The sequence below is a fragment of the Pan troglodytes genome, chromosome 5 (genome assembly GCF_028858775.2).
Source record: "Pan troglodytes isolate AG18354 chromosome 5, NHGRI_mPanTro3-v2.0_pri, whole genome shotgun sequence".
Taxonomy (NCBI): domain Eukaryota; kingdom Metazoa; phylum Chordata; class Mammalia; order Primates; family Hominidae; genus Pan; species Pan troglodytes.
This window is the reverse complement of record NC_072403.2, coordinates 175,267,934-175,286,564: the sequence shown is the minus strand read 5'-3', so window position 1 is coordinate 175,286,564 and position 18,631 is coordinate 175,267,934. Positions and strand designations below refer to the sequence as shown.

The following is an 18,631-nucleotide window of genomic DNA, read 5'->3' as shown; positions in this document are numbered from 1 at the left end:
CCTTCTCAGTGGAGTTTCGGTCTGGCCATTCTCTATCCCCACCTCCACCATTTACTCCTCCAGGGAAGTATTAGGTGCCTGAGAGGCGGCCAAGCTTGGCAGTTAAGGGTGAGGCCTCCTGGGCTGCACTGCCTGAGTTTGAATCTGGGATCAGCTCTTTCCTGCCTGTGTGATCAAGGCCTAGGTCCTTGCCTGCTCTGTGGCTGGGTTTCCTCCCCAGGCAAACGGGATGATAATAGTCCCTGGGTTATAGGGTTGTCATGAGCCTTGAAGGAATGAATAGACACAAAGCACTACTTTTCACTTGGAACAGCGGCTGACACAAACCCTGGAGGAGCCTCTGTCCTAGCTGAAGGCCCTCTGGTGAAAGTGGATTAGAATCTCTAGTTTCTTATGAATTAGCTCAAGCTGCAAGAATCAGCCTGCAATTTAGTTGAGGGCAGGAAACATTTTATCATTCTTATTCTTTAAGTACTCAGAGCTTCGTTGAGTACATTGAACGTCATGGGTGTTCATCTATTTCTTTATTCCATACATGATCATGTGAAAGGAAAATAAATCTTGGGGCCCCCAAATCACTAAGCTCAAGGAAAAGTCAAGCTGGGAACTGCTTAGGGCCAACCTGCCTCCCATTCTAGTCAAAGTGACCCTCTGCTCACTGGCATAGGTGCATATCTGATTGCCTCCTTTGGAGAGGCTCATCAGAAACTCAAAAGAATGTAACCTTTCATCTCATCTCCTGTGGCCTGGAAGCCCCCTCCCTGTTTCGAGTTTTCCTGCCTTTGCTTCAAGTTGTCCTGCCTTTTCAGACCAAACCAGTGTACTTCTCACATGTACTGATTGATGTCTCATGTCTCCCTAAAACATACATAAAACTAAGCTGTGCCCCAACCGCCTTGGGCACACGTCGTCACAACTTCCTGAGGCTGTGTCATGGGCGTGTCCTCAACCTTGGCAAAAGAAACTTTCTAAATTAACTGAGACCTGTCTCAGATTTTCTGGGTTCACGATCATTAAGCCCTTATTATTATCAAATACCGGGGCAGATGCTGGGACCTCATTAATGGGCAAGGCAACACACTTTCTACGTGTAGCAAAACAGGAACACAGATCCTTGGTGCCAGACGACCTCGGTGCCCATCCGATCCACCCGTTCTCACTGTGTGACCCTGGGCAAATTAACATCTCTGGGCCTCACTTTCATCATTTGTAAAGTGGGAACAATGATACCATCCACTTCACACAACTGTAAATCACACACACACATGTAAAGTGCTGAGAGCAAGTGCCTGATGCATAAGCAGTATGGAGATGGTGCTATGATTTCCTCATTTATCTTACAATCTAGGTATTTGATGGTGTTTTTTGAACAAATGATAAACAAATAATCAAACTCTGAATATTTTTTAACTTACTGAGCTATCTTGACTCATTATATTAGCAAGAAAAGAGAAGTAAAATTCTCATAATCAAAACAGTTGATGCAGATTATATTAAAAATCTGTGGTCATTTTAGTGAATAACTAGTTCCAGTCGTTTGGTTAATGCATGTCCAAGGCTAGATTGAAATGGCTACTTGAAAAAGGAAAGTATGTGAGTGAATCAAAGTTTTTACTCTCACTCCAATTTTCCTCAAGACATCAGCACAGATTAGCGGGGACCTGGGGCTCACAGATAAACACGTATCTAGAAACCTCTCTTTGCATCAGTGATGATGAAGTCATTATATCCCTATGTACTGCCTTGTAAGTTTCAAGTGGTTTATATCACAATTTTTGTATTTTTTGTTTTGTGCTCCTGACATGGACAGGGATGCTATCCTTTCTACTTTCTACTGGGATGTGGCCAGTTCTGTTCCTTTGAAAGATAAGATAACCCCTGCTCTGAATTGCTCCCTTGTCAATTCCCTTAAAATGGAAGGTAAAGAGAGAACATTTAACATAAGAATAGAAAATAGCCGGCCGGCTAGGTGGCTCAGGCCTGTAAGCCCAAAACTTTGGGAGGCCGAGGCAGGCGGATCATGAGGTCAGAAGATCGAGACAATTCTGGCTAACACGGTGAAACCCCGTCTCTACTAAAAATACGAAAAAAAAAATTAGCTGGGCGTGGTGGCGGGTGCCTGTAGTCCCAGCTACTTGGGAGGCTGAGGCAGGAGAATGGCGTGAACCCGGGAGGCAGAGCTTGCAGTGAGCCGAGATGGCGCCACTGCACTCCAGCCTGGGCGACAGAGTGAGACCCTGTCTCACAAAAAAAAAAGAAAAGAAAAGAAAAGAAAAGAAAATAGCCACCAGTTTCATAAGGACAGTAGGTTAATGGGACTGTACTTTTATGACACACCTCTAGAGCAAGCATTTACAGATGGTATTTCTTTTTTCTTCCTTTATAGCTAAAGGTGATTTCAAAATAGATGTGTACTGGAGCAACTGAAAGCACCAACAATATCCACAGAGATGAGCTGTGATTACTACTAACGGAAAACCAGTTATGACTGTATTCGAAGGGAAATGCTCTTACTGTGGAAAAAATCAGGTATTGACACATTCTACTAATATATGTATTTTTTCCTGGCAGAAAAAAATTATCTTGAAAATTTTAGGTTCAAGTTTTTAAAAGTTTAGTAAAATGACCACAAATTCTTCTTACTTTTTTTCTGCTTCAGTTTTCTCCCTCCTTCATATATTTATTTTTATTTTCTATCATTTGCCCATTTACCAAGCAGACGTCTGTCCGCCTCTATCTATCTATCTATCTATCTATCTATCTATCTATCTATCTATCTATCTATCTGTCTAGTCTGTCTGTCTAGTCTGCCTGTTTGTCTACATGTCTATCCATCTATCTACCTGTCTATTTGTCTATTTGTCTATCTGTCTAGTCTTTCTTTCTGTCTACCTGTTTATCTATTTGTCTGTCTGTCTGTCTAGTCTTTCTGTCTGTCTGTCTCTCTAGTCTTTCTTTTTCTCTATCTTCTGAACATCTGCTCACCCCGGGTCTTGTGTCATGTGCACGTGTATCTGTTTATTTCTTGGCCTCTCTTCCTTCTTTGATTGCAGAATATGATAAGTGACTCAAGAAACCATCACTGAAGTCTCACTGAATTCTGTCAACAGTTCCAACGACGACAACAGGTAACATTTATTGAACCATCACTAAGTGCCAAGCAGATTGTTATGTAATTTATTTACACTGTGTTGCCTAATGTTGCCTCAAACCCTGCTGAAGTAGCTGTCACTCTTCCCATTTGACATCTCTAAGGTGCAGAGCAGCAACTCCCCAATGCTGCACAGCAAGGTGAGGCCACAGGTAAGGCTCCCAGTAGCCCTAGGACAGGGGAGGTCTTGGAGTGGATACATGTTGGCGAAAAGAGTGAAAGGTCACTTTAACATTTGGGTCGTGGTTGACCAGGGGAGGGACGACGGTGTCAATAGCAGGGACAACAGAGCTGTTGGGCGCTGTCCGTGAGCAGCAATCATAGTAGCTCTCATTGATTAGAGTCTCCATGTGCTTATCATGTGCAGGGCACGGTTCTACGTCCCTAACTCTAGATGATCAGGGAACGTTCTCGCGGAAACGCTGTGCGAGAAATGCTGATTGGGATCTTGGACCTCTTGCTTTCGAGGTGGGCAGGAGATGAGCTGGAGGAAACTGAAGGAAACTGAGCCAGCGACTGGAGGGACGGGGTCTGGGAGGGAACCAGCTCGTAGGGGGTCTCTGGGATCCCTGCTTCTCCAGAAAGAGCAGGAGGGAGCTGCGCCCTGCTGGAGAGCGGGAGAATGGAGGCGAGAATCAGGGAGGGAGGAATGAGTGACAGAGATCCCCGAGCTGGGAGGAGATGCTCGGGAGCCAGCGGAGACACCCAGGGGCGGGCGCGGGAAGGGGCGCAGGAGGAAGCCAGGGGCCATTTTAGAATGGCCGTGGGAACTGAAACTTTGAAAGCAGCGTGACTGTGTGTCTTTAGGCGCAGAATCTCCATTTCCCGGCAGGGCAGGGAACGCAGCACAGGGAGGCTGAGAGGGGGGTCGGGCGGCCTCCACTGCCACCTCCTCAGCCGTCCAGGTGCAGGGAGCCCTGGGGGAGGTTAGACCCCTTCCTACCTGCATTCCCTTATCACAAAATGTCTTTAAAGCACACTTCTGGGAAGCGGGGGGAATGATTTCGCCGCTGGAAAAGGGAGTCACACCACATTGAAAACACTGGGCTCTGAGGCCACGTGGAAAGGGAAGAGGCCTCCAACACTCCTCTCCATTGGACGCCTGTCTTCATGGGTTTCACGGTCAAATGTATGATGTAAGGAGAACCCACATCAGGAGATAGTCTTGGAAGTGTGGTCAGGGCGGCACCTGTGGTTAAACTTCTCTTTGGCAGCACTCTCTTTGGATGCAACAGCTTCAAGATTAGATGGAGATTTAAGGAATTATAAATGAAATAAACAATTAGACAACATTATTAGTGGTTCATGATAATGAAATGTGAGAACAATCAAATGCCAATCATCAATGCGTGGCTGAGAGGCCAAGGCATCCCCGATGCTCTCTCTGTTATGGGGGGATAAAGAGGCTCCTTCAATTGCTACCTTTGGAAACATCACCTCCTTTTAACATGGTGAGAGTTGGGGTCAAGAGAAGTGGACTCCCTCTACCATCGACTCCAGATCAAGGCTCAAGTTGAAGAGGACCAGTCCCAGGAGGGAGGAGAGGCTCACGGTTCAGCAAGCCCGTGGACACCGATGTAGAGGGGAGGCACTTGAAGAGCCCCAAATATCTGATGCCTGCAAAGTGCACTGACGACCAAAAGGGAGGGGCGTGGGGAAGGAGGGGAGAGTGAAGGAGGTGGGAAGGGAGAAGAGCAGAGGGAAGCACGGCAGGCGTGGGGTTGGGGGGCATTGCACTCCAGTCTCAACAGGCAGCCCCATTCCTGTGGCCCAGTAGGCCTGCATGTTCTAATCTCCAGGACTGATTTTACTTGCTCCAAAATACTTGCACATTGATGCCTTCACAAATAGGCTATTTTGATGAGTGAAGCAACCACCGCTTACAAAAAAGCTGTCCACTTCAGTGTAGGTATGCCACTATGACTACAAACACCTCGGACACCCCGGCTGCACCCTATCTAGTCCCAGGAACGACTGGCTGTCAGGGTCCCCGTCAAGCCCATTCTGTGCTTGATGGCAGTTGGCCTGTGGCTTGTGCAGCCCAGAGCCAGACACCACCAACCTGGAGGCGCCGGGGTTTCCTGCCTTGGGAAAGGCAGACAGATGGAAATAACAAGATGAAGAAAGAAAGATGTGAAAGGAGGGAAGGAGGGTGACAGGGAGACAGGAGAAAAGACAGGGAGGGAGGGAGAGAGGGGGAGAGAACAAAAGAGAGACATCAAGAGGAAGAACTGAAACTAAGTTCTGGAACTTCAAAAGTAAAAACAGAACCCCAGGAACACTGACTATGGAATCTCTCCTCTGTAGAAAGGAGCACTGAGTCTATGAGCTACAGGGGAATGTGTAATCGGGCGCAGAACCTCCATCACAGATGGCCTCATCTGTTGTCAAATCTGATTAGTATTAAGAAACAGTCTTACTTGAGGTCAGGAGTTTGAGACCAGCCTGGCCAACATGGCAAAACCCTGTCTCTACTAAAAATACAAAAATTAGCTGGCTTTGGTGGCCCACACCTGTAGTCCTAGCTACTCAGGAGGCTGAGGCAGGAGAATCGCTTGAACCCAGGAGGTGGAGGTTGCACTGAGCCGAGATCGCAGCACTGCACTCCAGCCTGGGTGACAGAGTGAGACTCCATCTCAGAAAAAAAAAAAAAAGAAACAGTTTCCTAGTCCAACATGGATTTGAAAAAGTCTCTGATTCTATGTTTTCTCCAATATGTTTAAAATGTGTACTACATTTAAAATACATTTTTATTTGAAATACTTTTAGGAATACTTTCAAACTATGATGGGCTGGTACAATTTCTAACTTTGAATATTGAAACAAAAATTATCTCTGAGGAAAATTTGTCAAGTTCAATATAACAAAATAAAAATATTTTTTATTTAATAAAAATAAAGAGAGAAAGAAATCCCATGTGTTCACATCTTCATTTAGTGTTTCCCTCCCAGTTCTCAGGAGGCCACCATGCCGCCCTGTTCTGCACATAGCACTGGGTTCTTAAAAATGGTCAGTCTCGGTATTTCTGGCCGGGCAGCCCCTGGGAACGATCGCCTTGTTGATAGTTTTCCACACTTAATCAGAGAATTTAAAGCAATACAAATGGAATAGTGGTGAAAGTACCAACTCTGACCTTAACTCTTCATACATTGTCTTAAGTTTAAATTCAGCCCTCAAAAACAAATTTAAAACAAAATGAAAGTTTTTCCTCTGGACATTTGAAAGACTGACACCCATTTTCACTCTCTCAATCTAAGTGAAGCCTTATGGAAATGATTAGCACACAAGGCATATTTCTATAGTTGGATATTTATAAAATATAACGTGGCACATTAAAATTTTTCTAGACTCTATCACCACCTTAAAAATGAATATTTAAAAATTACCCTGCAGTTACATGCCAGTGTGCTTGAAATTTATTTTTATAAATATTCATTTGAATTATAGGCTTCAAATGTCTGTATCAAGCAATAAATTGTCATTTTAAAACCAGGAACAACAAAGAGTGACTATTTATTGGGTTTAAAAAAGGCTTTTATCTCTCACAGACTTTGGGATCTGGTTTAAGGGTTGTAGAATAGTAAGAAGTATCGGGCATTTGGAAAAATGGAGATCCAAGGAGTGGAGAAGTGTGTCAGATCTTTTTAAGCAGGAAATCGAGTGATGGCTGCCTACTGCAGGACGTCACAGATGTCTGCACCTGTCCAACCCTTGACAGATGCTCCCAACACACCCAACCTGGGAGCCAGTCAGCCTAACCATCTTCCCTGCAAATACACACAGTACAAAAATAAAATGTTCTCTCATCAAGTCTAAATAGAGATCCACATAAGCCATCCATGTCAGAGAACTCTAGCTTTGTACGCTATGATAAAAAAAAGTATTTAAAATGAAATAAACACCTTAATTCATGCTCATCTTGAGACACACTTACCAAAGTTTAAATGTTTAAAAATAAGGCAATAGACATTTTTATGGTTGATAACAAACTACAAATTTGTCTGGGGGAAAAAATCATTAAATGTTTGACAAAAGAGCTGTGATAAGAGATAAAGAACACAGTATTCACTGTCTAAAGAACCAGAGGGGAAAATACAGCTTGTCCCCGAGCCCACATTTTCAACTATGTGTGCTATGATTACGGTTCTAAACAATGGATACTGTGTCAGCACAGAGAAAAACAAACAATAGATCTTTTTCTGAAAGTATCTGTAGGAAGACCATACAAATTAGTCAACAAGGGAACTGAAATAATCCTTGCATTCTTTGCAAAAATAATACTTTAAGGTTCCTTTGCAAGAATGTTGGTATTCTTTTCCACTGTGCATTTCATTTTCCTTCATTCACTATAGATTTTCTCCCAACCTGCACCTGGTTTGAGCAGCAGTCAGCTGGCTTCTGGGGACTTTCCCTATTTCATTCCCTCTAACCCCCAGAGACTCTGGAGGCAGCTGCACAACTGTGCTTTCTTTAGTTATAAAAGCCAGCTTGTGACATCCTTTGTGTGATTCAGTTAAAAACTGAATTAACTGAAATCAATTCAACAACAACTGCCCCGGTGCTTCCCCGTAGATGGCACTGCTGGTCAGTTCGGGAGGGGATGGGACATTGAGGAGCGGGACAGTCTTCAGGAAGCTTACAGTCTGCTTTGGGGTGTGAGACACCAGGCGGGGTGTGGCTTTCATTGGGAGGGACTCCTATGAAGTGTTACAGGGTTTAGAGAAAAAAGGTGGCTGGAAATGGAAGATGAGAGGATCCTGGACAACCTGGGGGCAGAGGGACTTCATGGCTGGGAGTGGGAGTGGAGGAGAAGGTGGCATTTTGGTGGATAGGTGGAGGAAGAGCATAGGCACAGATGGCCACGTGGAGTGTGGTCCACAGATAAGTCACCTGGTGGAGTGCAGCCACAGTGCCTGAGTCAGGAGGTCTCCGCTCGTGAGTGTATCTTAGCTCAATGATACACTCAAGATCCTTGAGCTAGGAGAAACCCTATAAACCACCTAAGTGGATGCCTTCTCTTTAGAGAGGAGAGAGCTTAGGTCACAGAGAGGCTGTGACCTCCCCCAAGGGTGGTGCAGAAAGCGGCCATAGCAGTGAAGGGGAAAGGCCTCGTGGCGTTGGGGGGCACTCGCCAAAAAGGTGTGGGGGTCAGAGAAAGGGAAGATCAGAGGACACTGGAACTTGACACTGAGCTGAGGAATGAGACTGGGTGGGATCATTCATAGAAATTTCATCTGAAGCCTGGGAAGGAAGTAGGTTTGGGGGGTGGCGGGAAGGGATGATGGTGAAGTTAGTTTTTTAATTATTGCTTTTATTTATGTATTTATTGTTTGCAATTTTGAGGTCTAGTGTCCATTTAAGTGGAATGGCTTAGGAAAAGGTGCTCATATTTTAAGTTGTTCTCCTGGACTAAGGGTGAATACATAGTCCCTCTTTTAACTTGAATCTAAGTAACAGGTTTTTTGTTTGTTTGTTTTGTTTTTCAAATGATAATACGTAATATTTTAAATTCAGTATTCTAATAAATGCTAAATAAGGGATTTCTGATTTCAGTTGTTTCAGGAACACAGTCATCCCTAAGAAATGGATTGGGTGACAAGTGGTCTGCATGCTGCACATGGGCACTGGGTGAGTGTGCTTGGAGCTGTTTGTCAGGACATCATCAGCAATAGACAGAACACGAGGGAAGTAATCAGTGAAACAAGACGAAGTTGTTAAGTTGTTTCTGACTTTATCTTTGGAGCGGGCTCACAGAACATTTGAGTGGGCTTTTTAGTATAAGAGAAAGAGCCCTACACTTTTGCCCAATTCTAGTTCTAGGCTCCAAAACAAATTTTACTAGGGTTCTGAACTGACGGGTTAGATTGTTTTTGTTTACTTTTATTCTTATAAATATTTTTGGCCATTGCAGTCCAATCAGAAGAAAAGTAGAAAGCAGGTCATTTTTACCTTCTCTAAGAAAAGAAATCCAAAATTTACAAGAAAGCCCATTCTTGAAAGTCCCTTGTGCTGCTAGGCAGGGCCTTTCGATTATTTTCAGACAGATGTTGAACCTTCAGAATTTCCTCCGTGCATCGGGGTCACTGACTACTTGTGTCTAATGCAACTCTGCACCAACTAGATTGTGCACCGACCTGTATTTTCACTTTCGAAACCTCATATTCCAACGTTGCTCAAGGTTGACTGTCACTGACTGGGCTTTTCTTTACGACTGTACTTATGAAGAACAAATGTACTTGTAGATGTTTGGGGACTTCAAGTTTAGTTTACAAATGTGTATGTCCTCATTGAAGATTCAATCTGTATTATATTTAGGCAAGTTTTCTGGCTCTTAAAGGGGTCCTAATGAGTCACCGATGGTAAGGCTTCAGATTCAGACCTTCCTGTTAGGATGGGGATAAGCTGTTTGTCCTCATTTGCCAATTATTTGGAAGAGAAAACCAATGTAATGCAATCGGAATCCAGTTGTATTATTAAGACACGCATTTGAAACCTAGTTTCTTCTATCAGAAGTAATTTTTCTGATTTTTGGATTATGTTACTTCTCCTTCATATAAATGAATGTTACTGCTTTTGTGGTGTTACCAGACCTAGCTTATAGAAATAAATGACAGGCCACCTGGGGGTCTGCCCGTGCAAGCATGAACTAAGCAGCAACAAGCAGTATGCCCTGCGGTGACCAGTGTGTCAGCATTCACATAAGCCTGGGACAGTGAATGCGGGCCCTTGTCAGTCACAGGCATCAGGCGCATGGCACTGGGCACAGCTGACTGCCTGTTGATGCTGATGGCTGGATGGCTGCATTTAAGTACACTTTCACAAAACTCATTTGTATCTCTTCCCGAAGAAACCTAAATGGAATTAATTTGTTGGGGGGCTGCAATGTAAAATTTTTAAATAGAGAACAAAATGGAATATGTTGCTGTTTCATGGAAGAGAACATGGGAGAAACTAGCAATCTGTAAGCTAAAAATTGATGGCAGCCCCTGCCACAATGAATAATTGGCAATGCCATTCAGCCTTTAAAGGTATCAGATAATGAATAAGCTGGGCATAAGGCATCTAGTTCCCTTCCATTATTCTCCAATAGGTTATGTAATAAACATCCATCCCTGAAAGATAATTCTGTTTTTCATTGTTCTGTAAGAGAAGATAATTCTCTCTTTTTTAAAATTGTCCTGGAAGACATTCTTAAAACACCATGTTAACAAACTGGCTAAATGTCCACCTACAGAATTGCACTAACTAAAACCAAAATTAGTCATTAGAGCTGTTATGCATTTGTCAGCAAATCCCTTATGTCCATCTCATGCCTGACTTTTCTTTAACAAAACTATGTTATATGTAGAACTTAGCAGTACAGATGATGCCTGCTTTGATCATACAAACAGGCTTTATGAATTGTAATTTCCACTTTAATTTGTTTTTGCAAAATCTTTCCTGCAGTATCATTCCATCTCAGCATTCCCCAACCACCTTTGACATTTTAATCAATTATCCTCTCATGTCTTGTTAGGCCACAAACGTATGGGCTCTATTTTTTCAAAGAAAAGTATGTTGGTCACTTACAAGATGGATCCAAATGTAAAAGATGTTTTTCACGTTCTAGCATACATTCCTAATTGTTCTTAGTCAATGTCTGCAAATGAATAGTATGTGGAAATATCCTAAGCCCATGCTTGCTTCGTACAAAGGAATCCTTTCCCCTCTACTGAATGCTATCTGGATGGGCAATGACGACAGTTTTTCAGATCTCAAACACAACAGAACGACACACCAAGTCAGACATGAACTAAACTGCAATTGTAACTACTGAGGGAATTTGTATGCAGATTATGTAACAAAAATGAAACTAGACAAAGTGTGAGAAAGGCCGCTAAAATAAAATGGTTAGGCCACCCTTTAGAACTGTAGAATCAAAGAGTCTTCACCTTTCTAGGCTGGAGACGACCTTCTCACTCACGGACCAAACCCTTGGTGTGACCTCTATTTCCCAATGAGATGAGCCTTCAGGCCTGAGGATCAGTGGCCTGGTTCTTATAAAGGAGACGGTGGACTCACAAAGGCATCACGTCAGTATTTTAACAAGCTCACCTCTAAGAGATGACGTTAGATTTTCTACTGTAGCTTCGGGGGCTTAAATAGACACTCCTTAATTTAGAGTTAGTAAGCTCAATCATTTTGATCAGGTACAGGTTTTTAGCAACAACTGTCATCAAAACAGGTTTTCCAGTAGCAAATGAATTTGATACTGACTAAACATTTGGTAAAAGATGACTATGCACATGCCAAAGAAAAGAGTGACTTGGGAGAGCTTTTTCTATACAAAGAATGGTTGATTTGGGGCTCCTGCCTCCCCGATGTTCTGATGCAAACCAGTCCTGTGTGTGGGGACTCTATTTGCACAGATCACATAGTTCCCTGTAGGAAAAGATACTCGTATAAACCCACACATCTCCAACATAGCTCAACAAGTAGAATTTTAAAAACTAATATTGTAAGGGGTGTTTCAAAGAGATATGCTCATTTTGGGACTTTTTAACTCTCCCCTCATGTTTCCTACCTTGTTGAAGAGTGGACAATTTATTTGGTATTGACTTAGTGTGAGGCATGCCCTAGACCCAAGGAATATAAAGGGGACTGGGAGAAAGCCCGGCCTCCCTGGAGCTCTTCACGTGATGACAGGCGCAGATCAGCGGACAGGCGCGTAACAGGAGGTGCTAAGTGCGCAAGTGGGGTCACGTGCCGCGTCACAGCAGTGCTGGAGCAGAGTCCTGACTCATGGCCTGGGATGCTGGGGTTCCTCCCCAAAGAAGCTCTTTTGGACCTGGGAGAAGGAGTAGGACTTTGATACACCATGGAGGTGAGAATCCACTTTGGGATGGGAAACCCACTGAGTGAGGTAGAAAAGAGGGTGAAGTAGAAAAGGCGGGATTCCGGGCTGGGAAATCCAGCAGGGTCTCTGTGTGCTGCCGATGGGTTTGGATGGTTCTGCAGGTGACGGGGCTGTCAACGTTGCAGCACCAGGATGAAGTCTGGGGTGGAAAGCAGATACATTCATGGAGGGGAGGAGCGCGGGCTCTCAGTTGAGAGGCGTTCTCAGCAGTGCTGCAAAGAGATGGGGCCAGTCCTGAGCCACTGGAAAGGCGGGCGGCGAGCACAGAAGCCTTTCACAGGCCAGTTGCACAGGCCTGGGTGCACTGACTGGCGTGGGTATGGTGGGCGAGGGTGGCGTCCAAGGTGACACTGAGGTTCCAGCAGAGGCCGCGAACAGATCAGTCTATGGAGGGATGTTGGGCATACAACGGAGGAGCGGATGTGAGAAGTCAATAATGAGTTCAATTTAGGCCATCCTGAGGTTCAGGTGTTGTATCAAATACAGTTGAAACTGTGATTTGGTGTTCAGAGGAAAACAGACTTTGAGAAAAACAGATTTGGGAGCCACTGATAGGGAAGGGAAACGGATGAAATTACCCGGGACCCTGTGGAGCTTGAGGACAGGGGCGTCTCCCTCCCTGCAGAGCAGGTGCCCGGAGAGGAGACAGAGCCCGTGAAGTGGGGGCAGGAAAGGGCGCTGATGGCGCAGAGCCCGGGGAAAATGTCAAGAGCCCCAGGAGTGGATGCCCCCAAACAACCGTCAAATTGGTCTTGTGTGTGCGGTGAGGGCGAGGGGAGGCCGACTAAATACCTCCTGACTGTGCCCCTCAGGGGGTAGGAACAGAAGCACCTCCAGGGAGGGAGCAGAGCGGTGGAGAGGAAATGCATGCTGGGTTGAATGACATCAAACTACTCGGAAGCAAAGGAACAGCCTCATGTTTTAGTCTGTGAGATGGGGCCAGGGAGCGCCTGGTCCGGCAGGAGTGAGAGATGCACACCTGCACGCGACGGCTCCACTGGGCAGGGAGATAGGGTGTGTCCAGGGGAAGAGGCTGCCAGAAGCGGCCAGAGGAATCAAGAGTTCCAACTCTTAGTAAGAATCTAAGTTGGGAGAGATGAGACTGTGGGCACAGCCAGGCAAAACAGGCCTCTCCACCACACTGGCCCCATGCTGAGGACAGAGGTGGCAAGTTTAGAATGACAAGTAGTCTGTGTGTGTGTGTCTGTGTCTGCGTGTGTGTCTGTGTCTGTGTGTGTGTGTGTATGTGTGTCTGCCTGTGTGTTGAAGGGGGCACACGAGAGAATTCCCTCAGTAATCTGAGGGTGTCTGAGAGTGGAGACAATGAGAATGTTGCTTCCATTTGCCATTGGACAGCAGCTCTCCAGGCGTGTGCAGCTTTGCAGCCAGCAGGCTATGTTGGGGTCCACCCCTTGGCTCCATTCTTGGGGGAAGGGGGAAATCTGAAAGCCTGCCAGAGAAAAGGCCACACAACGAAGCCCCCTGGCTAGGCAGCCCACTATGCAGATTCTATAATGGGGCAGTGCCTGCGTCTCAGAGGGTGCCTGCAAGCTGAGCTGAGAGTTAAGTGAAGGCCAGCAGAAAGGCCCAGTCACTGTTTAAAGAAGCCCTGTGACATATAGGCTGGACCAAAACAGAGAGAGGAGGGGGCACGCCCTCCCCTACTCACTGCCTGGGAGTGCTGGGGTGATTTGCTGGGGCTTAGAGTAGATGGGGGTGGGGTCAGCAGTGGGAGAGGAGACACAGGGAAGCAGCTCTGGAGCTCAATGCAGCAAAATTCTCCCGATGCACAACCTGCTCAGAGGCATCCCTACTGGACCCATGAGGCAGTCTGGGGCTCAGGATCAGGACATTACACTGAGATACAGAGAAATAAAGAGCATTTAATTTTGGCCTTCAATTATGCCCCTGTGAAGTTCATGCCCACCACAACTGCAACTAAGCTAAGGTGGTCGCTTGCATTTTGTGCGGGATTAAATTGATGATGCCGCGATTTCCTCCAGCATCTTATCTCAGGCATCGGGAACTAATCTGCAGCAGGGCCACCATTTATATTGTGGGCACTCAATTTGTTCTTTTTCTTAATGAATTCTTTGATTATCTAATATTTTCCTTTAAAATGGCTTATATATTTGCAGTGAAATTTACCAAGTGTTGAAGTAACAGTAACATCTTTAAGTCCTGTTAATTTGAAAAATGTAGATTTCCTATGACAACCCTGAACTGTCCTGGAACTTTACTCATGCTGAACTTCAGGACATCTTATTAAGATGGATCCATGTTATAGAAATTATGTGGATTGTTTTATCACAATGTCCCCTGATCTTTCTTTCTTAGCTTAATTTTCTACTACAATCCAGGCTTATTTTGGCCAATTGTTCCCACTTGCTTTTTTCGGTAAAAAAACAATTGTGATGACTCCCAGCGTACGGCTGCACTCCTCCTCCATCTTTCTCTCTGTGGTGCCATGTGCAGAGGTGCCTGGAGTGTGGTTAGATCCTTTCCCCATCCCTGGCTACAAACAGCAGTATTTGCTTCTGCCCTATATGGTGGCGTGCTAAATTAATTACTTTTTGGTTTCTGCTAATTAATTGCATTGGTGTTCTGGCTTCAGCTTTCCTGGCCTTGCAGGTATCATGCCATGAAAACAAAACAAAACAAATCTTCCATGATCTGGCCTAATTTCTACTGCTTGTCCCGTTTCCATTTGCCCACCAGGTCTCTGAATGTAACCAAATTGTTCTCCTCTTATCATTCCCATTCACTGGTGTACTTGTTTGTGGAGCCTGCAGAACTGCCTTTTCCAAGAATGGTGAGCTTTCTCTCTCTTTTTGTGTCTCTGGGTGCCTGTACGTAGGTTTCTTTATATTAATGCCTGAAGTAGGCAAAGTTGCATTTCTTTATGTTGCTAACCTTTCTCGTGCAGTGCGGCAGGACAGCAAGCAACCCAAGGCTCTGAGTTAACTCCTCTTAAACACAGGGATATTCTTAGGAGCTCATAGCACCTGTACCACTTAGAACAATTAGAGACATTCAAGCTAGTATGGCCAATACGAACATTGTTTATGTGCTTCCTTTTTCGATTTGGGTTTTCGAAGCCCTTAGTAATTCTTAGTGAAATGGAATAAATAGAATTGCACCATTATTTAGGCACCGCTTTTTTCTAGCAATTTCCATTCCAATTGGACACTGAAAATTTCACCATAATTTGTCATGGCCACATGAAATGTTATCAGGGGCAGTGTTACTGTGCTAGTATGGACAGTATAAAGAGATGCACTGTCTTTAATGTAGCATTAAAGAAACAATTTATGTACAGGATTTACCAGACTCTTAAGTAGACCTAAACTGAACAAGAAATGCTACTTTAAAACTTCCAGTTACTCTATGTTCTATTATCTATGCATCCTGCATATTAGCACCGGGGTAAATTTCTTAAGGAACCGAGCACAAGGAGCTAAATTTGCACATTGATTTTTGTCTTTTATCTGCAGCTTAAGGCTAATTTAAAAGGATGGTGAGGAGATTCTATTTTCAACTGGCTGAAGTTCAATAAGAATAAAATAAAACACTGTTATAGCAAACTCTTTCACAGTGGAAGTTTGGCAAAGCTAAATCTCATTCCTTTCGATGTGCTCCAGTACAGCCAAAATACTGTTCCAGTGAGTAAGACACCCATTAGAGTGATGAGCTTCCTACAGGACAAGAATCTCTCCATATTTTACTTTAAACCAAATCAGTGTTGCATTGCTTTGTATTAAGAATCCAAAAAGAAATATTGTGTAATACAATCAGTAAAAAACCTACAGTTTCGTTACAGTTATATTTTTATCATTGGCCTGCGTTTTCCTAATTTCAGAAGTATACGTGATCATTTTAGATACAGGAAATGACTTCTTTTAATTTTTCTTGTAGTGAAAGTTTTACAATTCTTTAGTCAAGCCTACTGATTAGCTTAAAAACCCTAATAAAAGGAGTGACCACACATACATCTCTGTAGGTATAAATCAAGGTTGGGAAATTTTAAAGGTGCATTTCTTTTTCTTCCTTTTTTTTTTTCTTTAACCCTATGTCTTCTAGGCAGCTTGGCCTCTAAATCTGCTTCCCACTGATGGGAAGAGCTGACAGAAGCTTTAGAGAGGCACAGGGTGAGTTCCTAAAACCAGAGTCAACACACACTCTTCATCTGTTTTGTGCTTCACTCCCTGCTCATCTTTCTAAAACACTGAGTTTGGTCATATCATGTCCTACAAGTTGTCAATGATTTCCCATGATCTTGTCTTCAGGATAAAGTTCCTTAGTCAAAAGCAATGAAGACCTGACCTAATCTGTAAGGCAAAATCAACACTTTTTAGCCTGGCCTTCCATGCCCTTCCATGCCCTTCGAGCCCCCAGAGCACCCATGGCAGTCCATCTCTCTCTACTTGTCCAGATGGACACTCTCTTAGAGCCAGTGGCTCCTAGTCATTGTTCCCTGAACACGTCGTGGGAATGTTTGCCTTCATACCTTCCCAGATCATTTTCCTGATCTCAGACACCCTCCGTCCTCATTCATTCACTCTTCAATTGTCCAACAAATATTTGTTGCTCATGCAACCTGGATCACCCACATAGTTTCAAGACGGCATCTTCTAAACTATTTAAATCCTATCCATTCTTCAAGAAATGTTTCATGACGCTTCCTTAACTGCTAAGGACCCGCAGATTCTCTTCCTCTTGGGACTCACACACTGACTCATCTCCCGCTCTTTTGGTGCTCAGCAAAGTGGAGGCCTCTATTTTGGACTTAGAGTCAAGACCATTAAATAAGACTATGCTCTAAAAAGTACACCTCCGTGGCCCGGAACGAGTGAATTAACATCTATGAGTTTCCATTTCCTTGTCTATAAAATTGTGAAATTGCAACTTAAGATTAGTTCTGAAGATTGAATGAGGTAACATAGGTGAAAATGCCACATTTATGTAACAAATTACTCTTTCATAAGGATGTCAATGTTTAAATACGCATTTTCTCAATTTTGTTAATGAAATACTTTGAAATTCTTTTTTCTAATGAAACCTGCTGAATGTAAAAGAGACCCGTACTAAAGAAAGATACCACATGAAGCACCAAGGGTCTCTTTCTGGATCTATCATGACTCTTGTGACTGTTTCAGCAGCACAGAAATTAAAGGCGATTGTTATTCTGGAGGAAGACAATGAGTCTCATCTATATCTTGTTTGGGTTGATTTTGTAAACAGAATATTCCAAAGATCATTCTTGCCTTTTGTTTCCACTGAGAACTAGAATAAAGTAAAACAAACTATCAATTTAAGGAAAGCCTCGAAATTGTTAGCAATTTCTTCAGTAACTTTCATCCATCAGCTGATTTTATGAACACAAATTTGCGGAAATGGGCAAGAAAAATTACTGAACTCATTGGTGGGAAGCAGTGGGCTCTCTAAGGAGGGAGAGATAGCAGTGATTTCACCACCGGACAGTGGAACACAAAGAGCCTGGAAGAGTCTATCACTTTCAACTGAAACCGCAAGAAGAACTAAGTAGGTTAAGCCCTAAGAATGTTCCTAGGTAACCTACTTGAGTTGAAATTTGACTAAGAATCCTTACACCCTACCTAAGAGAGGTAACGCTATTAGGATCGGAAGTGATTGGAAGTTTCAGATCTCGTCCAAAAGGGAGAACGGTCAATGACAAAGCTGCTGTGAATAGTATTCTGGGGGCGTGGTGGAACCCCGATTCACTGCTATCTCCCGAATCAGCAACTTGATAGAGAGCGCCTCCCGGGCCTTGGAAGCCTTCCATTCCGAGCTGGCTGGGTGGGACTCAGGTTTTATGGTATGCTGGACTTTTTCCCCGTGAGTTAAAACACATTTATAGTAACTAAGTTGTTAATGATGAGAAAAAACCCCAAACTACCGTACTAATAATCAAACTCTGCTATTTGGTTTGTAAAAAACAAAAATACATCTATAAAAAGGGTTGGCCGGAGATGTGTCTGTATTTTTTTTTTTTTGCCACCTCAAGCAAATAATCTCTGATTCTCCCCTGTCCATGAGGACCCATTTCCAGGGGCAAATCCTCCGGGGGTGGACTTGTCCTTGGAAGGGGGAGGGGAGGGCTGCTGGCACGAGACACAGAGACTGGGAACAAGTTCACAGTGTTCATCTCCGGGGACTCACAGAAGAATGGAGAATTGGCTCTTTCATCTCCAGCCCCGGTACTGCTTTTCACTGCCCCTGAGCCTCTGCTGTCCCCAAGCGGCCGTCTGGATCACAGAGGTGGCCACAGAGATCGGGGCTGAGTGTGTGGGTCAAAGTTCCTAGGCTGCCTGTTTCAGGAGGTTGCATCATGTATTCTTTAACCCTTCCTTTACAAGATAGCCCGAGGTGTGGGAGTAAAATGGTCAGGCAAATAGGTTTCAGGGTCAGTCTGACTCGGTTTCAGACCCTGGTTCCAGCGATAGTTATCAATGTGGCAGCAGGATCCCTCAGCCCCTTCTATCCCACACAGGTGCCCGCACAGCTGAATAGATGGTTTAGTGCTGCTTTGGTATCCGGAGAAGGCTGTTAACCTGAAGAGTTAG

At 44.2% G+C, this 18,631-nt stretch overlaps 1 protein-coding gene and 1 long non-coding RNA gene across 10 annotated transcripts in view; one reads left to right on the top strand and one right to left on the bottom strand.

Moving 5' to 3' along the window:
- Positions 1-18,631, bottom strand: part of PACRG (parkin coregulated) — a 656,455-nt gene that overhangs the window by 170,887 nt on the left and 466,937 nt on the right. The window lies entirely within an intron of this gene.
- Positions 12,021-17,235, top strand: LOC129144418 (uncharacterized). Its single transcript, XR_008548857.2, has 2 exons — positions 12,021-14,859; positions 15,542-17,235. It is a non-coding gene; the product is annotated as an uncharacterized LOC129144418 (long non-coding RNA).